Source organism: Malaya genurostris, chromosome 2, assembly GCF_030247185.1.
Source record: "Malaya genurostris strain Urasoe2022 chromosome 2, Malgen_1.1, whole genome shotgun sequence".
Lineage (NCBI taxonomy): Eukaryota > Metazoa > Arthropoda > Insecta > Diptera > Culicidae > Malaya > Malaya genurostris.
This window is the reverse complement of record NC_080571.1, coordinates 83,044,544-83,060,432: the sequence shown is the minus strand read 5'-3', so window position 1 is coordinate 83,060,432 and position 15,889 is coordinate 83,044,544. Positions and strand designations below refer to the sequence as shown.

The 15,889-nt window shown below is 36.9% G+C and overlaps 1 protein-coding gene across 2 annotated transcripts in view; it reads right to left on the bottom strand.

Moving 5' to 3' along the window:
* Positions 1 to 15,449, bottom strand: part of LOC131432405 (D-2-hydroxyglutarate dehydrogenase, mitochondrial) — a 74,259-nt gene extending 58,810 nt beyond the window's left edge. Inside the window, exon 1 of one of the 2 annotated variants that reach the window (XM_058598647.1) lies at positions 14,833 to 15,449. The gene's annotated coding sequence lies outside the window, so the exon portion shown is untranslated. The remainder of the gene's footprint in view (positions 1 to 14,832) is intronic. The other variant, XM_058598646.1, reaches the window with a different exon arrangement.
* Positions 15,450 to 15,889: the final 440 nt, after the last annotated feature.

Here is a 15,889-nt window from a genome sequence, read left to right as displayed (position 1 = left end):
GCTGATATGCTTTTTTGTTGTGTGTTTTTTTCATGCTGTCGTGTTTTTCTTTTCGTTTTTGTTACTGCTGTTGCTCCTGAATTTCACAAGAATTTTCGCTCGCAAAAGTGACACCCGGGAGTAAAATAAAAGAAAGGATCAAATTACGCACGGGGCTGGTGGATTTGGGAAGGGGGGGCCGTCGGTTACAGGTTAGATGGCAATAGAATTTATTGCTTGGAATAAAAGTTTCAGCTGAGCTCGGGGAATTTGCGATGTGAACTTCGGGAACTGTCCGAAGTGCGCATTTTCTCCTGGTACAGAACAGACACAAATGGTGTTTTTGTATTCGCCAATAAAAAGAGACATTCGTTTTTGTTCGCATGTGGAGTTGAAATTTTTGGATTTTTAAAAAATAAATGATCAATGAGTCTCGGTTGCAATACTTTTGCGACTTTCCAAATAAATTCAACAGTCTAAATAAAAAGTTCTAATGGTCCAGAATGTCCAGTCAAATGAGATTGTTTTGAACAATGAAAACCATTTATCTGGTGTTTTAAATGTCTTTTGAAAAGTTTAAATGACTTTCGTGAAGCGAACAATTGCGAGCGATATTGGTTTTGGTTGTGGATTCTACATTCCTATGCGGAACTTGACCTTCTGTTTCCGCAGACTTCACAGCAGGCTCGTGAGTGTACAGGACTATTACATGGCTGGTATTGTGACCCTACAGACACTGAGAATCCTTTTCAATCGGGCCTCTAACATACGACAATTGGTTTGTTAGACTGGTGCCTTATATTCTGAATCGCCGGCCACACATGTAAGCAGAGGTTTTGGAAAAAAAGAGTTCCTTGGGACAACTTGTAGACCGCGGCGTAAGAACGTACGGTCAAAACCGAGGTTAGTTGGACCTTTAACCAATCAACCATTCCAAAGCACAATCTCAGGGAATAAGTTTACTCGTTTTCTTTTTCACCTTATAGTCGTGATAATGAAACGAACCGTTTCCTCTGAAATCTGGACTAAGATTCAATGATTCATTGATGAATGATTCAAAGATATAGGGTAAGGGCTCCCTATTTCATCTCATTTGTAAGGACGTCGCCTTCAAACCCCGATTCAGCCACTAAAATCACTATAACTATTTCATATTACTGCTTCATTCGCCTTGCTTCACGTTGAGAATTGATTCACATTTCTCGAAAATTTAACTAATAAAGCTAAAAACACTTATGATGTGTTCACTACTCTGCTCCTAATTTCATCCCAATGGATTTTTATCCATCCTATCGTTGATCCTTTATTCATCCTCTAAATTAGCAATGGGAACAGCAATAAAAACAAAATATTCCACTATTACACTCTCAGGTTCAAAATGTCAGAATTCTTCTTAAAAACGGCCTAATGCCACTTATAAGACAACATACGATATTTTTAGAACCAGTTTGAAATCATTTCAACGTTTAAAAATTTTTCGGTCGTCTCCGTTACCTTTCGCTTTAAATTTAAAATTTTACTGTAAAGTTAATTTGATGAACTTTAAATAAAAACAAAAAAGTAATTGTTTTTATTTAGGCATTAGTCCTTCTTAAAACAAAATGCAGAGCAGAGATTCCATTTATACTGATTTATCTGTATTGTATAGATTTTTGCGTTCGCGTTCGTTAAATCAGATTCCAAATTTTCTAAATTTAATATAGATTTTTAAAAATTTATAAAAAGTGAGAAGTAAAACGTTAGACTTTTCTATCTGAATATCTATTAGTATTTGATTACAGAACTTCTTTAAAAGTTTATTAATCAACGGACAAATCACATGATAAAATGGAAATCTTTTGTGCAAATGTTTGATGATGAACACTGATAAAAATTTCTATTAAAATTTAAAATCAATTTGAATTTGATTTGAAATTGAATTTGATTCATTTTATTAGTGAAAACAGATAGAGAAGATACATATTTTCTATGAAAATATCTGGCATCTCTGTGCACAGCCGATGAAACACACACACATTTAACAGCGTTATGTTGACGTATAGCGGAATGAAACCAGTGCTACTAGATTTGCCACAATGGTTATTTCAATAGTATTTAACAGGCTCTTTCTGGTAATATTCGAAGTCGAAACAATTTTATTGAAATATTTATATCAATAATATAATTAAACTAATGTCACGGATACCAAAAACATACCTTTTGATGATAACTTGAAGAAGAAAAATAGTTTTTGTTTTGTAACATTATGAGATAACTTGACAACTTTGCGAAACCAAATGAGATGAAAACAAAGCGTAATCAAGTGAACTAAGTGAAAAACGTTCATCTCACATTTTTGAAGACTTTTATTGCTGGTCGGGTAATTTTTGAAGTTTTAAATCGTTAATTAAACAAGTGGCAAGTGAACATTACTAATTTTGTAGTCATCCAGCATTCAATGGTAGTGTAATTGTGCGAAATAGTGATCATGTTTTAAGACGAATCAATTAGTAGATATTCAGAAACATGACGAACTGTAAATCTTGAGACGGAAATGTGTCCTAAATTGAAAAGTGAGTTTATTTTAAATGAACAAAACGATCGCCGAGGAATTTAAAACTATTTCTTTCAATAGGAAAGTGTGACAATAGCTTTTATAATCATTTTAAAACATTTCACAGTTTGCTTCAGGTAGGATGAAAATTTTTTTTTCATGTTCAAAGTAATGAGGTGAAGGGATGAGATGGAAATAGGAGCTCAGATGAAATAGGGAGCCGTTACCCTACTTTGTAGTCAGATATCAATTTGTTGGTACTGATAGGTATGTTAAGAAATTTCAGATTTAGCATGCGATTTACAGCTGCGCACAGAAATTTCATGCCTTTTATTATTATTTTGCGGCCTTGCAGTTAATTTTTCCTAGTGTCTAGTGTTATTTTTAATTTTCCTCGCTCGTATTTAGCGTCTTTGAACATTTTAAAGAACAAATTAAAACAATTGTTTTCGTGTCTGATGTATTCAGATAGTGCTTTTTGAACTGAGGTTATTGGCAAAACTAATTCAAAAATAAATCATATGGAAACTGTTATATTTGAAGTTTAGAAAAAATAAAATTTAATTAATTAAAAAAAATTGAGAAAAAGATGTTTTTTAATTTTGCCTTTCTCATAGGAAAGGCTATGCAATCTCTGTGAAAACCGACGTTTGAACAGAGGACCGGAGGGCCGAGTGTCATGTAGAATTCGACCCGTAATAAGTTTTCTAAATCGACCTCAAATCTTCTCCAATTGATAGTTTTTATCAGTAGACGGTCGAACAAACCGATTTCGGTTATTCTTTTAAGAACCGAAGAAAATTATTTTGAAGAACACCACAGTATTATATATGATAGTATGATTAATATGAGAAAGGCATCATTACACCACTAGGTGGATTAAAACAGGTTTTTACTATAGTTGTAGCTTGGTGTTTATAACGAGAGAGTTCTCTATTCGCTAGAGCCCAATTCTGCTCGAAAGGTCGAAGCTTTAGGCAGTTAGGTAGTTTAGCCTCTTTCTGTATTCCGTTCGCTTTGCACCACTTCAAAACATCTTTGGAGTAGTGACAAGATGCCAATTCACACCAGAATAGCGAGGAAGTGTCATGGCTGCGTAGGAATGGTTTTATGGGCAGTAATTGTAGGATAACCAAGTTTATGCAAGCTTTCTTAGTTACAGATCCGGATTTTCTTAGCAACCAATTACTTTTCGCACTTGCTTTTTTTCGACGCCGCCTTCGATCTTAGAGCTTGTAGTAGGGATGTCCGATACCGAGTCGATACTTTGAAGTATCGATACTTTCTTTCGAGAATCGGGTATTTTTGGTATGATATTACACCAGAGCGATACTGTTAGTATCGATACTTTAGGTCTCGATACTTACAGTATCGCAACAGATTGAAGTCAATTCCCATTACTACGGAATATTTTTTTTTGTTTCAATTAACCTTAAGGTTATTTGCCACTTCGGGTCAGAAAAACTTTCTAACCATATGTGCGGGGTTGAGAATAGAACCCAGGTGGGCTGAGTAAAAGGTATCGACTAACCCATCACGCTATACCCGTCACCGATGTCATGTAGAATTCGACTCAGTGTGTACGCGAAAAATAATGTCACTCGATTTTCTCAGAGATGGCTGAACCGATTTTCACAAACTCAGATATAAATGAAGGGTCTTATGGTCCCATAAACCGATATTGAATTTTATCCCGATCCGACTTCCGGTTCCAGAATTACAGGGAGATATGCACAAAAAAAAGAAAAAAAATGACACTTAATTTCTTCAGAGATGGCTGAACCGATTTTTACAAACTTAAATTCAAACGAAAGGTCCTGTGGTCCCATAGCTTGCTATTGAATTCTGTCTTTATCCGACTTCCGGTCTCCGGAACCAAAAGTCACAGCCATTTGATCTCCGAACTTGATCAATGGCCCGACAGTAGCCTTCAAACGAGCCCAAGTTTGTTAAAATCGGTTCAGCCATCTCTGAGAAAATTAGACGCGTTCAAATATCTTCGAAAAGTGCACACACACAGACATTTTCAGATCTCGTCGAACTGAGTCGAATGGTATATAACACTATGGGTCTCCGAGGCTCCGTTCGAAAGTCTGTTTTTCCAGCAATTCTAATAAAAACCTTCAAAAACGGAACTCGTTTCGATTTCTCAGCAACGGTTAAACCGATTTTCACAAATCATGATTCAAATTCAGTCTCTCAGTGTCTTAAAAAATACTGAGCAATTTCATTCAGATTCGACTACCGGTTCCGAAATTATATGGCGATGAGTATCAAAACTTTAAAACTGTCATACAAAATGATGCAAAACCGGTACGCACCGGTATCAGTGTCCTATGCATTGAACCGCCAACGCGACTAAATCTGGACTGATTAAATTTGGAATAAAACGTTAATTTTCGATATTTTTGCCTTTCTCATATAGAAAGGTTATGCAATCTCTGTGGAAACCGACTTTTGAACCAAGGCCCGGACGGTCGAGTGTCATATACCATTCGACTCAGTTCGTCGAGTACGCAAAATGTCTGTGTGTGTGTATGTGTGTATGCAACGTTTTTTTGCACTAACTTTTCTCGGAGATGACTGAACCGATTTTCACAAACTTAGATTCAAATGAAAGGTCTTGTGGTCCCATACAAAATTCCTGAATATTATTTGGATCCGACTTCCGGTTCCGGAATTATGGGGTAAAATGTGCAAAAAATGAAAATATGTGTTCTAACTTTTCTCATAGATGGTGCGACCGATTTTCACAAACTTAGGTTCAAATGAAAGGTTCTGTGGTCCCATACGTAATTCCTGAATTTCATTCGGATCCGACTTCCGGATCCGGAAATATAGGGTAAAGTGTGTTAAAAATTTTATACCATCACTGAAAAGGGCGCAAACCCGTAATAAGTTTTCTAAATCGACCTCAAATCTTCTCCAATTGATAGTTTTTATCAGTAGACGGTCAAACAAACCGATTTCGGTTATTCTTTTAAGAATCGAAGAAAATTATTTTGGAGAACACCACAGTATTATATATGATAGTATGATTAATAAGAGAAAGGCATCATTACACCACTAGGTGGATTAAAACAGGTTTTTACTATAGTTGTAGCTTGGTGTTTATAACGAGAGAGTTCTCTATTCGCGAGAGCCCAATTCTGCTCGAAAGGTCGAAGCTTTAGGCAGTTAGGTAGTTTAGCCTCTTTCTGTATTCCGTTCGCTTTGCACCACTTCAAAACATCTTTGGAGTAGTGACAAGATGCCAAATCACGCCAGAATAGCGAGGAAGTGTCACGGCTGCGTAGGAATGGTTTTATGGACAGTGATTGTAAGATAACCAAGTTTATGCAAGATTTCTTAGTTACAGATCCGGATTTTCTTAGCAATCAATTACTTTTCGCACTTGCTTTTTTTCGACGCCGCCTTCGATCTTAGAGCTTGTAGTAGGGATGTCCGATACCGAGTCGATACTTTGAAGTATCGATACTTTCTTTCGAGAATCGGGTATTTTTGGTATGATATTACACCAGAGCGATACTGTTAGTATCGATACTTTAGGTCTCGATACTTACAGTATCGCAACAGATTGAAGTCAATTCCCATTACTACGGAATATTTTTTTTTGTTTCAATTAACCTTAAGGTTATTTGCCACTTCGGGTCAGAAAAACTTTCTAACCATATGTGCGGGGTTGAGAATAGAACCCAGGTGGGCTGAGTAAAAGGTATCGACTAACCCATCACGCTATACCCGTCACCGATGGAACATTTTTTGACGTGAATACGTCTTACTTTACTATGGGGTGCCTTTTCAAAATTTCCCCTCTAGAAAAGCGGTTTTCCTCGTGAATATTTCTTGTTTTATTAAACGTATCATCCTAATTTTTTCACACGTCATCGGAGAATTTGTGCTAAAATTTTCAGTAATATAACCACAAATAACTCGAAATTAAAATTTCATATTTGGTAAGTGAAAATGGCAAACATTTGATGCTTCTTTCATTCTAGCCTGCGTAGTTGTTTCATTCAGTTCAGATCGGAATCCAGGTCAAGAATCCAATTCTAGAGTTCCGTTCTGAAGTTTGATTTCAAAATCCAAGACCATTCATTTTCATAATCCAGATCTATTATTCAGTTCCTCGTCCGGAATCCAGGGCCAGAATTGAAATCCAGACTTCTGGAACTTGGACCAAATTTAAGAATTTTATTCTAACTGCAGCCCGAAAATCTGGATCAAATTCAGGTCTAAAACTCAGCTTTATTTCCAGAATTCTTTTCTACAATGCTTTCCAGAACCAGGTTTCAGTTAGAGAATGCTGGTCTAGAATTAGGATCCAAAACTCATTTTTACAATTTTCAGAGACTAGATTCTGAAGATTTCTGAGCTATATTCTGGATCTGGATTATACAACTCATTTTCGAAGCTAATTTCTGGATACGATTTTGAAACATGAATCCTCGATCGTAATCCTGGTCTCGAATTCAGTTACAGATATCAGATTCAGTGATCAGTTCAACAATCTAGATTCAGAATTCAATTCATGGACTTAGTTTCAGAATTCAGTTCCATAGTCGAGCATCGAAATTGAGTTTCAGAATTTAGGTCCAGAATTCATTTCATTCGTATTCATGCCATCCGGTTATGTTTCTGACATAACCCACCTCTCTTTTTTTCTTTGACTTCGATGAAGCGCCAGGCTCGTGCATGGATTGGTATGACGTGGACTAGCCGTCGTTGAAATTCGTTCTCGACAATCTCGCTTCGTCCTACAGGCGCACTGAAAGAGAGTGCAATGAGAGAAAACACGCACATAAAGGCCATACTCACTGAGGATTCAATGATTTCAATTTTTCACACTCGTTGCACTCTCTTTCAGTGCGCCTGTGGAACGAAGCGAGATTGTCGAGAACGAATTTCAACGACGGCTAGTCCACGTCATACCAATACATGCGCGAGCCTGGTGCTTCCGTTCAGTCCGTCCTCGGTACCGTCGTAATGGCAATAGGAATTGGCTTTTAGTGTAGTATTCATGTATCGACATAAAGGTTTTGACATGAAAATTTTTGAGAAAATATGAGAAATGTGAAATCATCATGGTTTCAACACAAAGTGGTGTGCGGATAATCTTTGACATGGACCAAAAGTCGCGAATTCATTCATTTATTTTATTTTGAAATGATTGCTGTGCAAGTATCAATTGATACTTACAGGTATCGATACTTTATTGCCTTTTGATACCTTGTATCGATTCCCAAAATTTCGGTATCCCGATACCCTAGGTATCGATACTTTGCCTTCCGAGTACCATCCCTAGCTTGTAGTATTATCAAAAATTGATTTTAATCAATGAACAGGCATACGTTCATCAGTCTGCAAAATATTTCACGCGTTGATGAATTATTTCCAGAGATATACGTGTAAAGGGGTATCCAGATTTTATCGCGAACAAGCCTTGCAGAAGGTTCTGTAGGATTAACAATTAAAGTCACTGGAGTAAATTGACAAATGCACGAAATATTTATTAACGGGCCCTAAGGAAGACTAGATGTGAATAGATATTGAGGAAGATAAATCAAAATCAAAGCAACAGTATCTTCTGAATCGTTTGATCCACAAATGTATGCTGAATGCTTACACTTGTCATTGTTACTCAACAAGTTTCTCACATCCGGTGAGAGGAACTTCATGACGTTTTTTGACAGTTTATGCAATCTTGTTATTACGGAATCAGTAGTAGTAGGCGCAAGAATATATCTTCATTTACTATCAGTTTTTATGACTTTATGATTCTTTCTTTATGTGACTGGAAGTGAGTGAAATGACCGTTTTAAAACCATCAGGTGGATTTTTTTAATCGCCCGTGTTGATTGATATCCATATGAAATACTGTGATCGTGAATATTTCAAAAAACCAATCTCTCCGATGTCTTGCGTTTTTTTAGGAATTCGACTAAATTATGAAAAGTACTCGGAATCACGCGGGATTCTTATTTTAAAATGTCATGTCGTTGGTGTTACTAAATAAAAGTACAAACGTTTTAAACATTTTCAGCAGCATTGAGTTTCCCGATACGTAAAAACAACGATTCAGAAGTATCTTCGAACGAGCAAACTCACACCTTTCAAAACGATACAAGATGAACGCGAAGAAATTTACATTATATTCGCGGAGTTCCTAGCTTTCAAAGCAAAGATCTAGTAGTCGATTAGTAACACCGCAAAGTTGCAACTGTAAGAATTCTTCTGTTTCGTAATGTGTAAGCTTTTTGCTTACTAACTGTAACAAAGGCTACACCGCATGAGAAAATGGCTATTTTTTCAAATCAATATACTTACACGTTGTTACATCAGCATTCAGTTATTTTATGAGATCGTTAATTGATTTTATGATAAATATTGTATAATGCGCGTACACACTTGGAAAAAATCGTGTGAATTTACATCTCGATTGATATACATAAAGGGAGCTTCTCAAGCCACAAATTTACAACCAGAAGCATGTAAAAATGAGTCATGTCATTATCTTTACAGCTCATTTAGCTGAATTTGACATCGAAGCAGAGACAAAATTAAATTTTACATATCATTTTACATTTTTCATTTTACCATGAGTGTACCCAGAACATGTCACTAACATCTGGTCTTGAATTATTAGCTCAACTTGAAATAATTGGAATGGAATTGCGAAAGAAAACTATCGAAGACGCGAGATGTCACAAAACAAAACGACCGTGTTTTATACTCCGTTCAAGTGGCAATATTTCTGAGGTCCTTAGAGAAGGAGTAGAAGGAGAACGATGTTCTACATTTCGAGGATCGAGAGAAGACTCTTATTGCTAAGTTTATCGGGAAGGATGCAATAACTATAAATCAGTTATTTAATTCAAATTGAACAAACCGATAACGTACTGCAGTATGATAAAATAGATTTCGAATCAAACAAGAACATAAATCTTTTTACAATAAAAATATCGATTAAGGTAAAGTACCCCATCAAACATTTTTTCTTTTTTATAGAAGGGTCGAAATCGGCAAGACCGAATGTCTTATACTATTTTATTCTGCTCGAAGATATCAGCGATGCCTGCGAGTATGCTTGTGGTTGTAACTGAAAAGAAAAACTTGGTTCTCTCAGACTTCACTTTTTTTTATAAACTTGGATTCAAATCATATGTCTTAGGTTGTACGGTATGACCAAGCGTCATTTTATGTTTGTGAAAACAGCTGCGCCCGTTACAGTATTGTAAGTATATTTTCAAATTATTGTAAGATAAATATTGTACCTAGATAATATCACTAATATATTTCGTTTATTTCTAGCATCAACTACTGCAATGACACTTGAAATAATTGAAATAGAATTTCGACAGAAAACCACCGAAGACGGCGAACACGGATGTCGCTTAAAACCACTGTATTCCAAATTCCGTTCTACCAAGAATGTTACCATAATATATAAAGGAAAAGGAATACGATGCACGTCATATCGAAGGTTTGATCGTCATATTTATTTAGAAAATCATGATTCAATGTGTAGACGTAGACAACGACGAGCTACTGTTAAATCCATATCATCAGCATAGAAGTGACTATCTTTTTGAGACAATCAGAAGAAAATACTCCTGGTTTTATGGTCCCCTGAAGGTTGAAGTATTTCCAAACAAATGACTCAACTGTTCAACAGTAAGTGGAGATTCCTCATAAAAAAAATCATCGTAATGCAGTTCAAACTACGGTCAAGTAAAAGAAAGTGAAACATTGCGCAGGTTTGACGAAGGTTATGTGAAGATTCGGGGATGTTTTTGACGTGAGTATGTCTTACTTTACTATGGGGCACCTTTTCATAACAGAGCGAACTCTGTGGAAGAATGGGTAGAACGACAGTGTCTCTTGTACATAATGCATCAACATAATTATTTCTGCATGCTATCAGAAATATGATCAGCGATTTATGATTACATTTTCAACAGAGTGAGATAACTATAAATAACTCTCGAACTTTTGGATACACAGAGCAAAAAGTAATCATGCTTACTTGCCTTTTTCGCACCCGGACTATCAGCCCCGATGTTCAACTGGACGAGTATAAAATTTTAACCATGATCGAAAATCTATTATTTCTTTTGTGCGTTCGATGAAACTGGACGTCGTGTTGAGGACCTTCCACCAGCAGCAGTAATTTGCTTGATATAAAGCCTCGAAAGTTCTCATTCGTTTTTTTTTTGGTGGCTCTCATTTGTGGCGAGCAGTCGCAGCAGCAGCGACAACATATTATCAATAATCGCATTCAGCTTCTGAATCCTAGATCTGGTTTCGAGATCTGAATTTTGGACCGGATTTCGAAGCTGAATTCTAGACTATTCCAGGTTTATAATTAAGATTAAGAATTTAAATCTAGGATACTGGAACTGATTCATAATTCTAGTTGGAACTGAATTTAGCTCCTTGATTTATGTTAATTCGAATCCAGAATTGATTCAGAAATTCAATTTCAGAATTCTTAACTTAATTTCAGGTTTGGAATTTAGTCTAAGAATACAATTTTAGAACTTGGTTCCAGAATACAGGAATTTAAAATTAAGGCTCTTGAACTGATACTCTATTCTGGATTCTGCTTGAAACTGAATTTAGTTTCTTGATTTATTTCAATTCGAATCCAGAATTGATTCAGAAATTTAGTTTTAGAATTCTCAACATAATTTCAGGCTTAGAATTTAGTTGAAGATTTCAATTTTAGAACTTAGTTCCAGAATACAGGAATTTAAAACTAAGACTCTGGAAGTGATTCCTAATTCTGGATTCTGCTTCGAACTGAACTGAGTTCCTTGATTTATATTAATTCGAATCCAGAATTGATTCGTAAAATTCAATTTCAGAATTGTGGAACAAAAATAATAATATGACTTTAAGATTTGGATTCTGAAGTAAGAATTTATATTTGAACTCCGAACCTGACCTTTGAATCAAAATTTATTCAGTTTAGAATGTAACACTTGAATTCAGCTTCAGAATTTAATTTCAGAACTCAGAATTTAGAACCTGCAAGCTGGAGCTAAATTCGGAAATTGAGTTCTAGAACCAGATTTTTGAACTAAGTTTAGATTCTCAATCCAGGGTCGGAACTCAAGATCAGAATTCCGTTCTAGAATTAAACTCGAAATCTGAAATCTAAAAATGAGTTTATTTCCAAAACTATTCATATTTCCTAAATTCATAAACTGAATTCGTGATCTGGTTTCCTAACCTGAATTTTGCAACTGAATCGTGAGCATGTCTCAGGCTCCGAATGTAGTTTTCAAATTCAGTTCCAGTTCCTAAATTCTGGTTCAGAATTCAGGATTTGATGTGCATAAATAAATGTTGATAAAAGTACTAAATGGTTGTAAACGTTGGATAAATTCCACAAATTGGCTATTTTTAGAATCATTAAAATTAATTGTGTCTTCAATAAGCCAAACGTTGTAAAATTCACACAAATTATTAGTTGATAGAATGATGATCGATATTCGAAAGTAGAAATGAATCATGTATATTTTGTTCGTATTCACGTCCTCCAGTTCAGTCTGTGACATTACCTTCCCTCCTTTTTGACTAACAATCTTCGTTCAAACAGATGAAGTCAAAGATTCTCCTTAACGACGTAATCTTCAAAGATACTACTGGGGGTAAAAAGTAGTAAATCTCATGAATTATATTTCGCGCGGAAACCTTAACCGTCGAAATATTTTTTTTCTAGGTTGGTATGACTGTCAGTGACATATGTGCCAAGTGTCACGTCAAAATATTTATTAGTGTTTAGTATACGTCTTTCTTTCTGATGTTTTGAAAGAGCAAACGGCGATTTTTACAATGAGTGAAATTATTCAACAAAGAAGTTCCATTAAATTTTGTGTGCGGAATCAAATTTCTGGTGCCGAAACTTTCAGAATGTTGCAAAAGGCCTTCGGTGATAATTGTATGTCCCGAGCAAGTGTTTTTGATTGGTACAAGATGTTCAGAGGGTCGAGAACGCGTCAAGTCAAAAATCAAGATAATGCTGCCAGTTTTCTTTGATTATCGAGGTGTGGTGCACACCGTATCTCTTCCGACCGGCCAAACTGTCAACGAGGAATACTATTTGAGTGTTATGCGTCCTTTGGCGCAAAGCTATTCGTAAAAAAGAGGTCGGAATTATGGGCCGACAACTCTTGGTTTTTGCACCGTCTCATACTGCGTTGTTTCTTCGTGTTTTTTCGCCAAAACTTCAACCAATATCGTTCCGCAACCACTGTATTCGCCCGATTTAGCTCCGTGTGGCTTCTGGCTATTCAGCAAACTTAAACGACCGCTTCGAGGAAACCGTTTTGCGTAATTTGAAGACATCAAATGTGAATCGCTACGCGAATTGAAGACTATTGACTTTAGCAACTATTTCGAGGATTGGAAAAAACGTTGGCACAAGTTTATTGGGACTGGGGGGATTTCTTCGAGGGGGACAATTTTATGATTTCAATTTCTTGGAAACTAACAGAATTTTGATCTACAGTAAAAGCGTTCTTTAGGTGAGTTTTATAACCTAATAAAAACACGGATGTTTCAATTCCTATATTGTTCAATCTGTTTCTGTTGTGCAATCGCATTTCACATCGACAATGCTTTTACAGGTTTGACGCCTAGCTACTGAATATTTTTAAACTATTTTGAGCATGGAAAGGAATGCATTATATTTTGGCTTAAAGGGCATTTCTAGTTTGCTTTCTATCATCAGAACTATCGGGTCTAGGGATCTGCAAAAAATGCCGCAAAAGTTTCAGCCTTGTAAACAATGCCGACGGTGCCAAATCATTCCATAACATTTCATTAGAAGCTTCGGAAGGTTTGGAATGACAAAATCCTTCAATTAACCTTGAAGCCTAGCTCAGCCTGTACTTTTCCACCAAATTGTTCTTTGCTTAGGTTACTTTCAAACATAACCTCAATACCAAACTAGTTTTCATACTTTCGACGGACTCGAGAAAAAAACTTAAACACTTGAATGATTTTGCAAATCCAGCAGGGAACGAAATTGCAAAACATCTAATATTTCATTTCCTTCGGGATGGGAAAGCGGAACACCAAAACAAAAACTTGAACGCATGCTGAGTTCCTCAGAATAAAAAAGTTCAACAAACTCGATCCGTATTCGCCTGGCTATAGTACCTATTTCAACGGATGCCACTTCAGTCAGGTATTTCTCATAAACACACACGCACACACATAGACACGTGAGCACAGACTGGCGTTCGCTTTCCCAGGTTGGTCTTCTCTGCTCTGCCATTCAAACAGACATCCAGCGAACCCCTAGACGACGATTTCCAGATTGTACCGTTTCCACTCTCGACTACGCACGGTTCCACGGTCCGTTCAGAAATGACGGCAATAGACGACGGCAGCCGCAGTCGGTGTAAATTTAATTTCACCTCCTGCGTTTTTCCTCTACCAGCTACTGCGTCACTCACTACCTCGTTTCGGTAGAGATAAGATGTTTTCATCAATACTGTCGAAACCGGCAGCACCAACATCACCTTGGTAACGACATGACACTCACACGAATGCGCAGGAAGGAAGGCACTTTTTTTGACAGCAACGGTGAAGCATCAAATTTTGCAATTGCCGGGCCGTGTAGCGTCGATTATGTTTGCTTTCTCTCGACTGCGTACATCGTGCCGAACACGTCAAGGTCAAGGAAACAGGTATTTTGTTCTCAACTCTCCCCTATCCAGGCGGTGAAGTGCGACCGAAAGTCCTTACTCGAACGGCATCGATCATTGCTAACCTAATTCTGTGACACCGACGGGTCTCGTCTAGTCGAAATCAATAACTTGCCGGTTTGGTGGAAAATTTACACGGGTTTGTTGACCTTGTTGTATCACGGAACGAATGTTGTTTTGTTATTCCTGTTTTATTGTAGCCAGCGACTAAATTTAATTATTGTTGTTCATTTTATAATTTAGCGTGACAATCTTGTCTCACTGTTCTTAATTTCGTAAAATCAACAGATACACTTTTTTAGTTTAGTCTTTGTGTTTAGCTGTGAAAGCTGGAAGTAATAGATTTAATTCTATTACAATATTCATAAAGTAACGGATTATTTTCATAGTCCCACTGTAGGTGGTCCTACTCTAGTTGCTACTGAACGTGATTAGAAACATGTTCGATTAATGGTATTTTTGATTTTTTTTCCATTTCGAGGGTAACTCTCCCAACACTGTTCATCTCAGTTTATCAAATCTAATCAATCAAGTGACACAATAACAAACACAAATTAAAAAAAAATCCCATCTGTCACCACCGACTAAAAAAGTACTTACACGCACGAAAACAGATACCGTAACTGAACTAATCGATCAGCTGGTGATAATTCACTTGTGAACCGGATTCGGCCTAGCAAAAATCGATCCTGCTGGCTGCAGGCTGTCAACAGTCAATGTGGAAGACTAACCCAGATACGGCCTGGTTGTATTATCAGTATGATTTTTGCCAAAATTAACACTGAAAATGGTTCAATTCTCCCAGCAGCACACATGTGTAGGTAGGAATTACGCCGCTCAACCGCATGCAAGTGCCGTGATGCTACAGAGAATAGAGGAGATGACAGATCAGTTGACGGCTACAAACAACGAGCAACAACAAAAACAACACCTATACAGCGGAGAGAGAGAGTGAGCGTAAAACGCCAAGCTCAAGAGATGGATTGTATTACCACGGCGATGGTCTACTGGTTTGTCACAAGGGGGTATCGGCATAGCTTCATGTCATGCCTACTATGTTTGGGTTGTTATTGACACTAACACGCGAACCTACTCATTCCCGGAGAGTCTTCTCATTCTGAATGGATTCCTGTCACACCAACGGGACCGGGTCGGATCCCAAACGGGATCCGTCCGTGTAGCATCCCGATTTGTAGGTCGAATGTTTGTTTTCTGTTTATTCATACATCAATTGCATATGTGTTTCATTTATTTTGGATTTCATATTTCTAGACAAATATTTCAAATGATGCTATCATTTAACTTCGTTTAGTTTCTCTTTCAAATACTATAGCATGGCTGTTCAACTTTCGAAATTAAGAATAAAGTTTGCAGATGGGTTTGCAACAATCAAAAATGAGTGAAATTTCCATTCCCGTATAGAACCATTCGTAATGGTAGTCTATATTATTCCACAATTAACCGTAGCCTATGGTGGTGTGAGTATGATGTCTGCCACCGGATAGCGGTGTGTGTGCCGCAATTGTAAATGTAAACAAAACCGAGGAAAAAAGCGGAATGGGTGTCATGAACGATGGAGTGGGTGAAAGACTGTTCTGATTGCCGGTTTCCAAGCATGTGGTCGTGTATTGCCGATAGGGTAAATCGAACCCGTGCT